We start from the raw sequence: 13477 nt of genomic DNA, 5'->3' as shown, positions 1-13477 counted from the left end.
TCAATCAATCTTATTCAACAAGATCTTTAATTTTCTCCTTTTCTTTCATTCTTTCTTTCCTTCCTCCACTTCATGCCTAAGGAATACAACCTCTTCTTCCTCTCTTGAATCCTCTCCTAGAAGTACTGCCTGTCTGAGGTGGCCACTTCAGGCCCTACACACTTTTAAGCCCCTTCCCTGTAGCCAGGGCTGTGAACTGCCAAATCCCAAACTGTGTTCACCATTTTTGTGTTTTACTTCCTCCTACTGGCTCCCTGGTCCTGACTGCCTGTACCCACAGGCTCGCTGGAAGGGCTTCAGGTATTGGAAGCTTTGTTAGAATTTGTTCCTTTTTTTCTCTCATAAGTGACTTGAAGGTTGCAGTGTTCTCTATCTCCTAACAATGCTTAAATCATGGGTCCTGTCTAGTTTAATTGTACTTGTTGATCTTACGGTTACTTTGGGAACGTGATGGGGAGATTTGGAATCAAGCTGCTGCTATTGTTCTTCAACCTCATTTAATGTCTCTAACAGCTTTATAAGTTATTGTCAACCCTCAGTCCTTTGAATAGGAGGAAACTGAGGCCCAGAGAAGTTAAGTGATACCAAGAAGCTGGTAAGTGGTGCGCCGGGAATTGCTGATACACGTTTAATAAAATTTGGGGATTGAAGTGAGGAGAACATTTCCGTTGCTTGGATCACTGCTATGACACAGAGCCACAGTGGCTACTGACACTTCTGCTTGAATATCTCCAGTAATAAGGGACTCGTTGCCTCCAATGAGCCTGCTCCATCTTTGGATTCTCTAATGTGGCTAAAAGTTCTTTCCTATGCTATGTTGAACTCTGCTTCTGTATATCTTTGGCTCTGGTACAAGTTGTGTCAATTTCGTGCAAGTAAAGCTCAAGTGTAAACCCTGCGCCTTGTTCTAGTTCTTTATCGTTGGAAGTCAGAAACACATCCTAGTCTTGTGTCTCCTTTACCAAGAAATGCCTGTGTTGTTATAGACACGTCCTAGTTTACTTACACCTCTACAGAAAGGAACACCGTCTTGGAAAAATCTGGCCAACGTAAGAGTACAACAATAATGTGCTGTCCTAGTCTGAACATTAGACCATATACCATGTAAATTGCATTGTGGGTTTTTTTTTTTTTGGACTGTCATGTTGCTCTTTGGGCCACAGAGGCAATGGTTAGGAAAAGCCCAAGTCTTCTCCGCATGTGCTGGTGACAAGTCATATGCCCTGTGTAGTCCTTGCTCAGTTAGCTGTCTGATTCCAGAGGCTGAAATTCTATCCATTCAATCCGTTGTATCCAACCTGGTGCATCTTTTTGCCTTACTCAGATTTCACCTGGACTTTGGTTCATCTACTGTAACACTCTTGCTTCCTTTAAAAAATTATTCACGACTCCAACAATGCCTTTATCTCAGTGAACATAAAAATGCAGTCGGACAGGACTGAAAACAGTCCTGTGGCCCCTCAAATTTTCCCTCTAAATTGGTGATTCTTAAAACAATTCTTTTTAAGATGTGTGACAAATTATAGGTAGAATACAACACTCTTCTTTAGCCATTTAATATTTTTTAATGTGTACCCACCTGAAAACGTAGCCAAATATTTGAAAATGTTGTAAAACAAAATTTTTAGTTTTGATTTCCGATAAATGGGTCAAATAATCTCCACTTTCAATAGGCCAAGTCTTCATTCTTCACCTTCTTTCTACCCCCATCCTAGCCCATTCCTCAAAGAATAAAATTCATACACGTTCTTTTAAATAGATACCATTGTTTCACTGATTTTGAGTATCACCGGTATAGGTAATGCCACATGCTCTCATGAGCTCTTTCTCAGCATGTATGGACATTTTGATTTTACCTCAGTGGTGTTTTTTTCTCCTCCTCAGGCAGGATGATAGTCCCTCGGCCAGTTGGCTGCATATATGTTCCTAACAAGAGACTGTGACCTAATCACAGTTTATTCACTGAACGGGAGGGATTATCACATATGGTGGGAATAAAAAGATTGTTTCTAACCTAGATAGCAATGAATATGTTTTATAGGGATTTATCTTCTGTAAAATTCCCCCACATAATACACATCCATGTAAGCTTAATACAGTGAATGCCCATGTTGTTCTAAATGGAAGATCAAGTTTTTTTAACGAAAGTTAAAAAATCCCCACTCCCATAACTAAACAACCCAAAGGCTCACAATAAGTAAAGAGGTCTTAGATCAGACCCAGGCCTATTAGAAGAGCCAATACAGCATGTAAGTTTTACCTAAACTTTATTTGCTAGTTGCTATTACCAACAGAAAATGCTGATGCTGTTTGAGTCATCAAGGAAGTCTTCATCCTCTAAAATATACAAAACATTTAATATGTATGTAGGTTATAGAAAAATGATCAAAAATGGTATTCCCAGACAAATCTGCATACTAATCATCATTGTTGAAAACGAATAATAATCTTGGTGTATTTGAGATCTGTCAGATTTCTAATGGTTTAAGTAACAGGAGAAATAACTTAAAAAGCTTTTTATGTTAAAAAATAATACTTTATAGAATGTCTTTGAAATGACAAAATTATAAGGATGAACAGGTTAGTGGTTGCCAGGAGTTATAAGGATGGCAGAGGGAGGGGAGGTGGGTGTGATCACAAAGAGAGAGATGTTTGTGATGATGGGATAGTCTGTGTATTAATAGCATTGGTGGTTACATGAATCTATGTACGTGTAATAAAATGGTAGAGAACTACACACATGCATTGTACCAATGTCAGTTTTCTAGTTTTGATAGGGCACTATAATTTTTAAGATGTAACTATTAGGGGAAACTGGGTGAAAGGTTATAGGATCACCCCATACTATTTTTACAACTTCTTAAAAATCTACAATTATTTCAAAATAAGAAATGAACAAACTATACATTCTATTCATTGTATAGATCATTCTGCAAGTTAGATATTTGCCAAGGTTAAACATATACACAATAATTTCTCTAACCATTTATGGAATGAGGCAGGATTATAAACAAATAAAATAGTTTAAAAGAGCTATTGAATGAAGGTTTAGGAATTTTGTGATTAAATAACTTTACAGGGTTAAAGTAACCAAACAGAATCAATTTTTGCAAATAAGAGAAAGAGAAAACCCCAAGCCTCTAAAAAGTCAACCCCGCTAATTTAGAGGGTGATGCTTCTTCTTTGTCTTTTCCACCTTACATGAACACCTGTTGCCCGTAGTCATTCAGGATCTCAAGTAATGCCTGGGTCCCTGGGGTCTTCCGTTCACTTGGGCTTCAGAGGAAGGAGCTCGAGAGGGAGGTTCAGAACCTCAGGCTGTTCTCGCTTGTTGGTTGTCATGGTGATCGGTGCTACTCAGCTGTGTAGTGTACTCCGCTGGTGGATTTGGAAGTCCCCAAACTCTGAATTTAAACATGAGAACCTGGATAAATTTGGGGATTGCATATAGAGAGAAAGCAATACATGCATGGGTGACGGTGTTACTTTACAGAGTCATAGTGCTCGAGTGACTATTAACATAAAGAAGGGTGAAGTCACGTACCAGCTCGCACCATAGAAACTACAAGTTCAAGTGAGAAACATGAGTAACACTCAGGACAGATGTGCATTCTTTAGCTAACATTGTTGCTGACAGTTTGTTGCCAGAACTTGAATCTCAGAATTAAGAAAGGCAGAAACATTTCTCAAGAGTCTGGCAGATCACGGCATTAAGCTCCAGACCAAACACATGGGCCAGAGAATGCGAGAATTTTCTTCCACGTGCTCGTAATCTTGGACTAACCACAGACAACAGACTGCACTTTAAAATCACTTTCATTTCTATAATAAAACTAGAAGGCAAGCGACAGAACTAAGTTCAGGTTCCTACAGACTTACAATACCAAAGGAGAGCTCATGAATGAAAAAAATCATGAACTGCTGGGTCAGAGAGACCTGGATTCGAGACATAAATCTGGCATCCACAAGCTATGGGAGGGCTTCCCTGGTGGCGCAGTGGTTGAGAATGTGCCTGCCAACGCAGGGGACACGGGTTCGAGCCCTGGTCTGGGAAGATCCCACATACCGTGGAGCAGCTAGGCCCGTGAGCCACAATTACTGAGTCTGCGCGTTTGGAACCTGTGCTCCGCAACAAGAGAGGCCGCGATAGTGAGAGGCCCGCGCACCGCGATGAGGAGTGGCCCCCGCTCGCCGCAACTAGAGGAAGCCCTCGCACAGAAACGAAAACCCAACACAGCCATAAATAAATAAATAAATAAATAATTCCCATTTTAAAAAAAAAAAAAAAAAAAAAAAACAAGCTATGGGAGTTGGGGCGAGTTATTTAAGCAAATTATTAAATTTAGGCCAGATTGTGTTATGGCTGGAAACACTCTCTCCATCCTCAACCCAAATCTCAGGAGTTTACCGGAACAAAAATTCCCTTTGTCTGAGTGTCCGTACTGGTCAGCAGAGCGATGCCGTCCGATAGTCGCTCAAGGATCTGGGGGGACAAAGGCTGCACTTTGATGAGCGTTTCACCAACACAGGGGAGAGGAACGTGGTGAATTGTCTGAAGGCTCTCGATGCTTCCCTGGCACTTCCGTCCACGTTTCACGGACCGAAGCTGGTCCCAGAGCCACACCCCACCTTTGAGGACGTGGAGAAGTGCTACTTTCCTGTGCACAGAAGGGAAGGAGATCTGGACCATCTGTAAACACCCCAGTGACCACCGCATTTTCTTAACTCTTTCCATTTCAGCTTCCTCCCCTGGAAAAACTGGGCCAATAATATTCGACTCAGAGGGTCTTGTGCTCGTGGCTGAATGGTTAGGGGTGATCTCTGGCACCACCCTGCCTAGACCCTGAATAGTCCCTGGTACACAGCAAGGACACTGGGTATTTGCTTTTGGCCCCAAACGTGGCTTCTGGAACAGAGGCTCGTCAGTGAGGGTTGGTGGTCCTCAGGATGCTGATGATACCAGAACAGAGGCCATGCTTGCCGTGTCCATCACTGACGTCATGAATGCTTGCGAAGAAAACGTCAGTCACATCTAACCAGATCCCACCTGGTAGCTGCAGTGGATTATGTGGAATGTGGAGAGGTTCACGGAAGCACACGTTTAGCAGTAAGTGCAGCAGGAACGGTGCCCCCAGACGAGCAGCTTCCTGAAGGGGTGTCATCTCTGTGTCTGCCCCGCTGCCCAGTGGCATCGCTGCGCTGGCATGTTCTGCAGACACGGGGGGTGGCGGGGGGGCGTCGTGGAGCAGGAGGGCGCGGGAGGGCCCAGCATCACTGCGGGTAACCTGACTGCGGGTAACCAGCACCGTCTAATCCGAGCTCCCAGGAGGAAAGCTGGGTCCCTCCAGCACCCTCACACGACCAGGCCAGCAACAGTAAGAAAAAGGCGAAGGTGGTGGTAAAGACATTGTTTTAGGAATGTTTTAGCCTAGGCGTTGAAAGCTTTTCAGTACATCTAGGAATTTACAGCTTTCCAGTGACTGAACCACACCTGAAGTCCTGGATATTGTCTGATCCTCGAGGGATGGGCGTCACCAAACTACAGAAATGACTTTTAGCCTATGACGCTTGGAGGTTAAAATAGGGTGTATTTTTCCCTCTGGGCCAAAAAGATAGCGCTTCAAGGCCATAATTGACTTTTTGGTGCCAAAGCAGGTGATGAACTCAACATTACAGAATGTTTGGCTGCCACTCCAAGATCACAGAGTATTTTTCTAGTTGGTCTGGAGGCAAATTTTCTTCTTTAATTATGATTATTTTTAGGATCATCCAGATCACATATTTATCTGTTTTAGCCCTGCAGGCTCCCAGGGAGAACACTACAGAGGTGTGTTAAACCAAAGACCCTAAGCTGTGTAGAGTTCAAATTTTCCTAAAAGTCAATCCTCTTTAACACTATGTCAGCTTATCTTCGGGCAAACTACTGTTATTTTGAGCAAAATTATTGTGTGTGTGTGTGTGTGTGTGTGTGTGTGTGTGTGTGTGTGCGAGAGAGACAGAGAGAGAGAGAGAGACTCTCCCAAGCCCCGTAAGAGTGGCATTTCCCAGTTATTGTGACAACAAGAAATGCGGGCACACGTTTCCAAACCCCCTGGTGAGGCTGTCCTGCTCCCAGATGAGAAGCATTACACCGAGCTAGTTAGCACACGTGACTTGATATATGAAGGAGTCGAGATTTTTCTAGTTTGGGCTGAATATAAAAGCTCCCTCAAGCTGGTGTTTGAACTTGAAAACTTTTTTTTTTCCTTAAAAAATAAATTTTAAAAGACAGTTTTAACAACCACAAAACATTCCTTCATTCAAAGAAAAGACAAAAATTCAATTACAATAACCGTTCTAAAGATGAAAATAAAACCGCCAAATTTACAGTCTATTTGTATTCTTGACCATGAGTGGTAGAGGGTTTCCATTTTTCTAGCCCAGTCCTGGGAACTACTTTGAGGTATCAGGGTCCAGCTAGCAGCACCTCCTTCCGTTCTTTTGTGGCGACAGATGCCTGTGGGACCCTGGGTGAGTCAATTAATATTTTGATGCCTTGACTGCTTCCCTGAAACACGCATCATAGCTGAAGGCATGTGGCAACATGGCCATAGATGGAAGCCTTTCATCATCAGCTGTTTCACCCTGATCTTTCAGGACGTTGGAAAGTGGGGATTGAATTAGTCCAGTGAGCTTTTGAGAGGAGTGGCGTTCTGTGAAACAGAACAGAATCTCTAAGAAAAGAGGATGTTTGCTTAAAAGTCAACTTGCCATGTGAACTTCTGGATGGTGGAAGTTTGTGCCAGTTTCAGAGAATGTTCCTCAAGATGTGTGCTGTCGCTGTGTGTTGAAAGATGCTCTGAGAGAAAGAATTTCTCCTATGACTGCTTGACCAAGAGCTCCACCTGCCTGATTTAAGATCAGGTGATACAGCTTTAATTTTTAAATGTTTAACTCTTTAAAACTTTTCACTGAAGTATAACACACAATCGGAAAAGTGAGAAAATAAATTTTGGCTTGGAGACTTTTCATGCTATCACACCTGTGTCACCAGTGCTTAGACAAGAATGGACAGGCCACGCCCATTTCCAGGCACTGGTCCCCATGCCCTAAGGTAACATTCTGTTATCACCATAGATGTAGAGGTGCCTGTGCTTGAAATTGGTATAAATAGAAACATATAGCATGCCCTCTTCTGTGTCCCGCTTATTTCATTCAATTTTATGCTTGTGAGATTTACTGATAATTTCAGGTGAAGTCGTAGATCATTCATTTTCACTGCCGAGTGGTATTCTGTTGTAAGTATGCACCACAATTTAGAAATCCTACTGTTAATGGGCATTTTGGGTAGTTCCCCACTTGGGGCTGTTACGAATTGTGCTGCAATGAACATTCTTACTCATATCTTTTGAGGGATGTTCTACACGTTTCTGTGGGACAGACAAGAGCTGGGACATAGGGCGTGGATGCATGAAGTTCAAGTGGATGCCCCAAACAGCTTTCTAAAGTGGGTGTCCAAACTAATGCAGCTATTTGCAGTTTTTCCACATCCTTGCCAACGTTAGATTTTTTTTTCTTTTTAGTTTTACCCAATCTAGTAAGTGTGCCTTGACATCGAGCTGCGATTTCAATTTGCATTTACTTGCTAACTGATGGGGCTAAGCAACTCTTTTTGTTAACGGGTCATTTGCATATCCTCTTTTTGTTCAAGTCAGCTCATTTTTCTAGTGGGTTGTCTGTCATTAATTTGTAGGAAATTTTTAATATACTCTGGGTGCAAGTTGTTTGTTATATTTGCTGCAAATATCTTCTACCCTATACATTGTCTTTTCATTTTATTAATGATGTCTTTGGATGGACAGAGATTCTTGATATTATTATTTTCCAAATTATCATGTTTTCCCCTTCTGGTTAGTGTTGTCTTGGACCCTTTTAAAGGAAATTTTGCCCACTCCAAGGTCATAAAGATGTTCTGTGTTTTTTCTTAGAAGCTTTATTGTTTTATCTTTCATATTTAGGTCTACAGTCCATCTGGAATTGGCTTTTATGCATGGTGTGAGTGGGAGACCAAAAAGTCATTGTTTTCAATAAGAGTATTAAATTAACCCAGCACTGCTTATTGAAAAGAGCATCCCTTCTCCAATGCACTCGGTGTCACCTTTATCACAAAGTTGTCTTTATTCCACTTGTATGTCTATTGTCTATCTGTTTGTTGCTACACAAATACCATACTATGACTTTATAATAGGTCTTGATTTGGTAGGGTAATTTATCCATCTCTTCTTCAAGATTGCCTTTGTCATTGAAATTATACATTTTAAAATTAGCTTATCAGTTTACACACACACACACACACACACACACACACACACACTCTCTTTCTCTCTCTCTCTCTCCTGCTCCGATTCTGTTGGGGACTACATTGCATCTACTTCACCCACCTGGGGAGAATTAGCCACTTAACAATCCTGAATCCTGTTCTCCATGGCCACGGTATATCTCTCCATCTTATTCAAGTCTTTAATTTCATGCAGCAATATTTAATTTGCAGTGTAGAGGGCTTATAAAACTTCTGTCAGATATATCTTAGGGGTATTTGATAGTTTTTGTTGCTATTTAAAATTTCATTTTAGTTTGTTGCTGACATACAGAAATATCACTGATTTTTGGATATTATTCACCTAGCTTTTCAGTGACAGAGTCAACCAAAATAACACCCAAAAGCCACTGTCGTGGATTGATAACTCGCTCTCTGCACTTTTAAAATGAAGAGGTGAGGAGAACTATATTTAAATCCAGAGAAATCTAAGCCTGAGTTTTATAGAAATAGATCACCACTAGGCATAAACATTTATATTATAAAGACTTACTAATTTAAACAAATAGGGACAAGGAGACCGTACATTCATAAACAAATAATAGACATATTAGACTTTTATTTCTGTTGAGTGTTTATAACACAATTAAGCTTTCAAAGAATGATCAGTTAAAGCTTATATTTTTTTTCAAATATAAATGGATGTTTACCTTTAAAAATAGTTTTTAAAAAGGTATTTATAACATTTGCTTATCAAACAATAAACATACAAATGTAATATAAAGATAAATCATCCTTATCAGTACCTGGAGAACTGTAGACTTGCAAAGAGTGAAGTTCAAATTAATAAAATTTACTTGTACTATATACAATGATAATTTGAATATATATAATATACTTAATAAATACACATACAAACATGCATATAAACACAGATACCTTTAGCCTTTTAGTTATATAACTGCTTGGCAATATCTTCTCAGTAAAGATATATACATATATAACATGACCTCTCAAGCATGTTTATTAATACTACTTATTCATGTCACAAAACAGACCAGGAACAATGAGAATATACATGGAAGAATAATGCAAAAGCGAACAATATTATGTAGAGTTGTACCTAGATGTTTTTCATAGGCAGTGAAATAGATGTTCCAGGATATTTAAATTCATTTAATTTTGAAAGACTGAAAAAGGCAATGAATGATACCATTGAATAAAATTAGATACTTTAGACACAGAATAAACAAGATGTTTATAGCCTGACACATTATACATATTTATTTGTGGGTTCATGTGATAAGATTTTGTTTCTGTTCACTGATTTATCCTCAGTGTCTGGAGCTGGCACAGAGTAGGTGCTCAATAAACACTTCTTGGATGATGGAATGAGTATCAGCACGTATTTCAATAAGCTTTGGAACAGCTACATTCATGACTGAAAGTCAAAAATCAAGCGACATCCTGAATATTTACGCAGAATAACTAAAAAGCTATGGAAAAGCACATAGGTCATTCTCTTCCTGCTTTGAGCTGGTTTTGTACTTACTCATGTGATCTGCACCTCCTGGCAGAAAGCGCAATTTCAAACCTTCACAATAACTATTTCTTTGAGAAGACTGGAGAACACTGTCTCAGAGGGCTTCCTGGGGCCTGGAGGCAAGGCCTGAAAAGGTTGATGACTCGCCCGGGCTGGAGCTGTGCGGCCAGCACTTCAGCTGTGCCGTCCACTGCTCCAAGGCCAGCTCATGCAGACACTTCCTTGATATCACACGCTAAAGCAATCGTATTCATACACCATTTTTTTGGTTACACTTACATGAAACAATTGTTCCTATTGTCTTAGAGTCTGCACTCAGCAAGAAGGTGGAATTAAAAAGTCCTCTAATACCTTTAAAGCAGTAGAGTATCTTTTAGCTTAAACAACCGGCATTGTTGACACACCAAGACAATATATGCAAGTAACTGTGTCTAGATTTGTGTAATAGCAAAGCAGGCATTAAGTTAATTATTTTACCCTTTTAGGGGCTTGCTCTATTAGAATATGCCTTCTTATTTAAATACGCTCCTTACAAAGAAAACTCATCTAATATTGATAAAAGAGGGACACAAAGTTGGGTTAAGTCAAACTCTAGACTAGCTGTTCAATCAATCTTTGATTTAAACTATTTACAGACAACAAGGAATATAAGAGTTATGGGTTTTCTGGTGAAGGCTGAACCTAGGAGTCAGTTCTGTAGATTTCTCTTAAAATTCTCTTTTGGCATCCCACCTGCCTCTCCCAAAATCCAGTCTTTGCTCAGAATGTGTAACTATATTCCGGCCTTAAACAGCAGGCCCTATTTCATACTGTTCATCATTATCACTCTTTAAGCCAAACTGGGGCTCCGAACTGCATCTGATCCTTGACAAAATAGCAAGTCCCAGGACTCCAGAACTTCTGCTTCAATAAAAGCTAAACTCAGTGTAGAAATGCTGTTCTGGTTCAGTGTGCAGCCATGTAATGTTTTGTTGCTTTTTGCGACCAGGCGACAGCAACTGACATAATGTGGCCTCAGTCACCTAAGTAAGTTAGCAGAACCTTCACTTCTCGCGTTTATGGTAATCTTGTTTTTTTCTTTCCCCCAAATGATGTCAAAGAAAAATCTTACAAATTACTTTATATTTGTTAGCATGATTCAGTCAATTTACTTCTTTCTTTTTAGGGGTGACCTCATAAATAAAGAGTGGGTAGGATCAATTACAAGACGCATATAAAGATACTCCCAGTCCGCTTCTCTCTAGTTGATTTCCAAGGCAGAGAGAGTAAACAGCCTTCTCCCAGCTTTCTCACTATCCACAGCTGAGAGTGTAGGGTGTTTACAGTATCTGTCCCTCAGTGCTCTCTGGGGCGGGGCTGGTGGGCAGCAGTGCAAGCCTTGGGAAACCCAGCATCATTTCAACATACCAGAAAGAAGTGTCACGGGAAAGGACCAGAAAACATTCTTGGGACTAAATTATGGTTCTCTTAGGACTGGTGTCCTCTTCCTGTTCTGCACATCCTAGGATTCTCCTGAGGTGTGCAGCTTTGGCCTTTGTACACTCGTGGATTCTGTAAACATGGGATTTTCAATATGCTAGGATTTACCAAAATGGTCTCACTCACCCCTTAAATGGCACACATTTCCTTTCTGGGTGTAGAATCCAGCGGCTCACTCTCTGAGCCGTGCAACTTTGTTTCCACTCACTCCTGCATATAACTGAGAACAACGGACTTGCAGACAGAAGACCACCTGTCAGTTTAATTACTGAAAGTTAGTTACTTTACGTAGCCATAAGTTCAGTCAAATGAGCAGAAAGTAAATATGATTGGATGCAAGTTATATGCATAAAAATGGTGTATGGGAAATTCCTAACATAATGTTGAAACTTAAAAAATCTTACATTTGGAAGGAAGCAAATCTCTAATTAGAGGCATATACATGAATGGAGTTACTTGATACCTAAAGTTCTTTCCAAAGAAAGATTTATCCAAATGGTTCTTGGACTTCATTTACTAGATTGATCTATGGTGCACAAAATGCTTGTGTGAAAGTCATCAATACTATACATTACAAAACAATCCTCGGTGATAGAAGAACACCACACCGTAAACCAAAGTGGCATCGGATATCAGACTCTTACTTGACACTGTTCATTCATTCATTCAACAAACACGTGTGAGTGCCTACCATAAATCAGCAATGTTTTAAATTCTGAGTGGTGAGAAATGAATGGGGTCATCCCTGCCCTCACACAGCCTGGTCTTCAGGACAGACGCGTAAACCATTGTCGTTAAGCATGACAGGTGCCGCGGTCGGTCAAAAGACACTTCCCAGTTGGCTGACACCTGGGCTGAGTCTTAAAGATGGAACAAATGTAGCCAAGTGGAGATGGTGCCAATGGGGGTTTGGACGGGGTGGGCAGGGAAGGAGATGGGGGGCTGCAAGTGTACCAGAAGAACAGCCACACAACGGGGACTTTCAAGAATCCAGCAGAGTGGGAGCCCAATGTGGATGAGGGTGAAGGGAGGTAAGGCGACGGGGTGGGGCAGAAGGGGGATGCCGCGGGGCCCCCACAAGCCCGGCGAAGACGTTCGGGCATCATCTCCAAACTAGGGAGACACGTGGCACGGCCACGCCTGCCCCTGGGAGGGGACTCCAGCGGCGAGGCTGCGGGGAAGGCAGAGATGCCTGCAACCGGGTGGGGGAGCGCTTGGGAGCCAAACTCAGGGTAGCAGCAGTGAGGACACGTAGGCAGCGGATCTGAGAGCTGAGAAAGAGCGAGAGAGCGGAGCTCCCGGAGCGGCTGGCTGAGCGGAGGCGGGAGTCGTGGGCGATTCCCGAGCCCGGCCCGGGGTGGGGGTGGGGGGGGACAAGGCTTCTCCTCGGGGAGAGGAGGAACACGAAGCAGGTGAAGCGAGGCGGTGAAGGAAAGGGCTGGGAAGCCTTCCAACCAGCGCCTTCGTGGATCTGGGCTGGGAGTTTAGGGAGCTACGTCCAAGGCCTGTTTAATTCCGTCCTGACCGAAGGGATGGAGGCATTTTGAAAGGTCTAACCCAGACAGGCTGTTCTTTATTCTGCTGGTTCTGCACTTTGCCGACAGACCCTCTAGCTGGCGAGGGTCCTCGCCCTCTGCAACCTCCGGGTCAAGGCCACCCCGAAGGGCTGCCCCGGCGCCCCCAGCCTGGGGAGCAAGGTCCGCTCCCCTCCGACCACCCGGGGACCCTATATACGCCTCTACCACAGAGCTTACACTTTATCGCAAGTACTGTAGTTGCTTACTTGTCTGTCTCTGGATTAAACACCATGTTTCATGTCACTTCATTAAAAAATTTCAAAACCATGTAGCCAGAGTTTGGCACGATGGGAGGTTCCCAGTAAATGTTTGGTGAATGAAGCAATGCGTGAATGTATAATGCCATGTGCCATCTGGCAATTCGTTAATACTTTGGGGATAATTACTTAGGTTTTAAGTATTTAAATAAGTATTTACCAGTTCCTGAAATTTTGTTTTGAAACTCCCAAATGGTCCCCCAGGGATTGGTTCCAGGACCGCCTCAAGTACCAAAATCTACGGATGCTCAAGTCCCTTATAAAAATGGTGAAGTACAGGCTGACCTCTGTGTCGGTGGGTTCCACATCTGCGGATTCAACCAAC

General features: G+C 42.0%; 1 protein-coding gene across 4 annotated transcripts in view; it reads right to left on the bottom strand.

Moving 5' to 3' along the window:
• The window catches only part of LOC309666641 (uncharacterized protein), an 80148-nt gene that overhangs the window by 23077 nt on the left and 43594 nt on the right, over positions 1-13477 (bottom strand). For all 4 annotated transcript variants that reach the window (XM_082474284.1, XM_082474283.1, XM_082474281.1 and 1 more), the window contains exon 2: positions 3202-3404. The gene's annotated coding sequence lies outside the window, so the exon portion shown is untranslated. The remainder of the gene's footprint in view (positions 1-3201; positions 3405-13477) is intronic.

This window comes from Balaenoptera physalus (assembly GCF_965194825.1).
Source record: "Balaenoptera physalus genome assembly, chromosome: 9".
In the NCBI taxonomy this organism is placed as follows: Eukaryota; Metazoa; Chordata; class Mammalia; order Artiodactyla; family Balaenopteridae; genus Balaenoptera; species Balaenoptera physalus.
The sequence above is the reverse complement of the archived record's forward strand: the minus strand, read 5'-3'. Positions and strand labels throughout refer to the sequence as shown.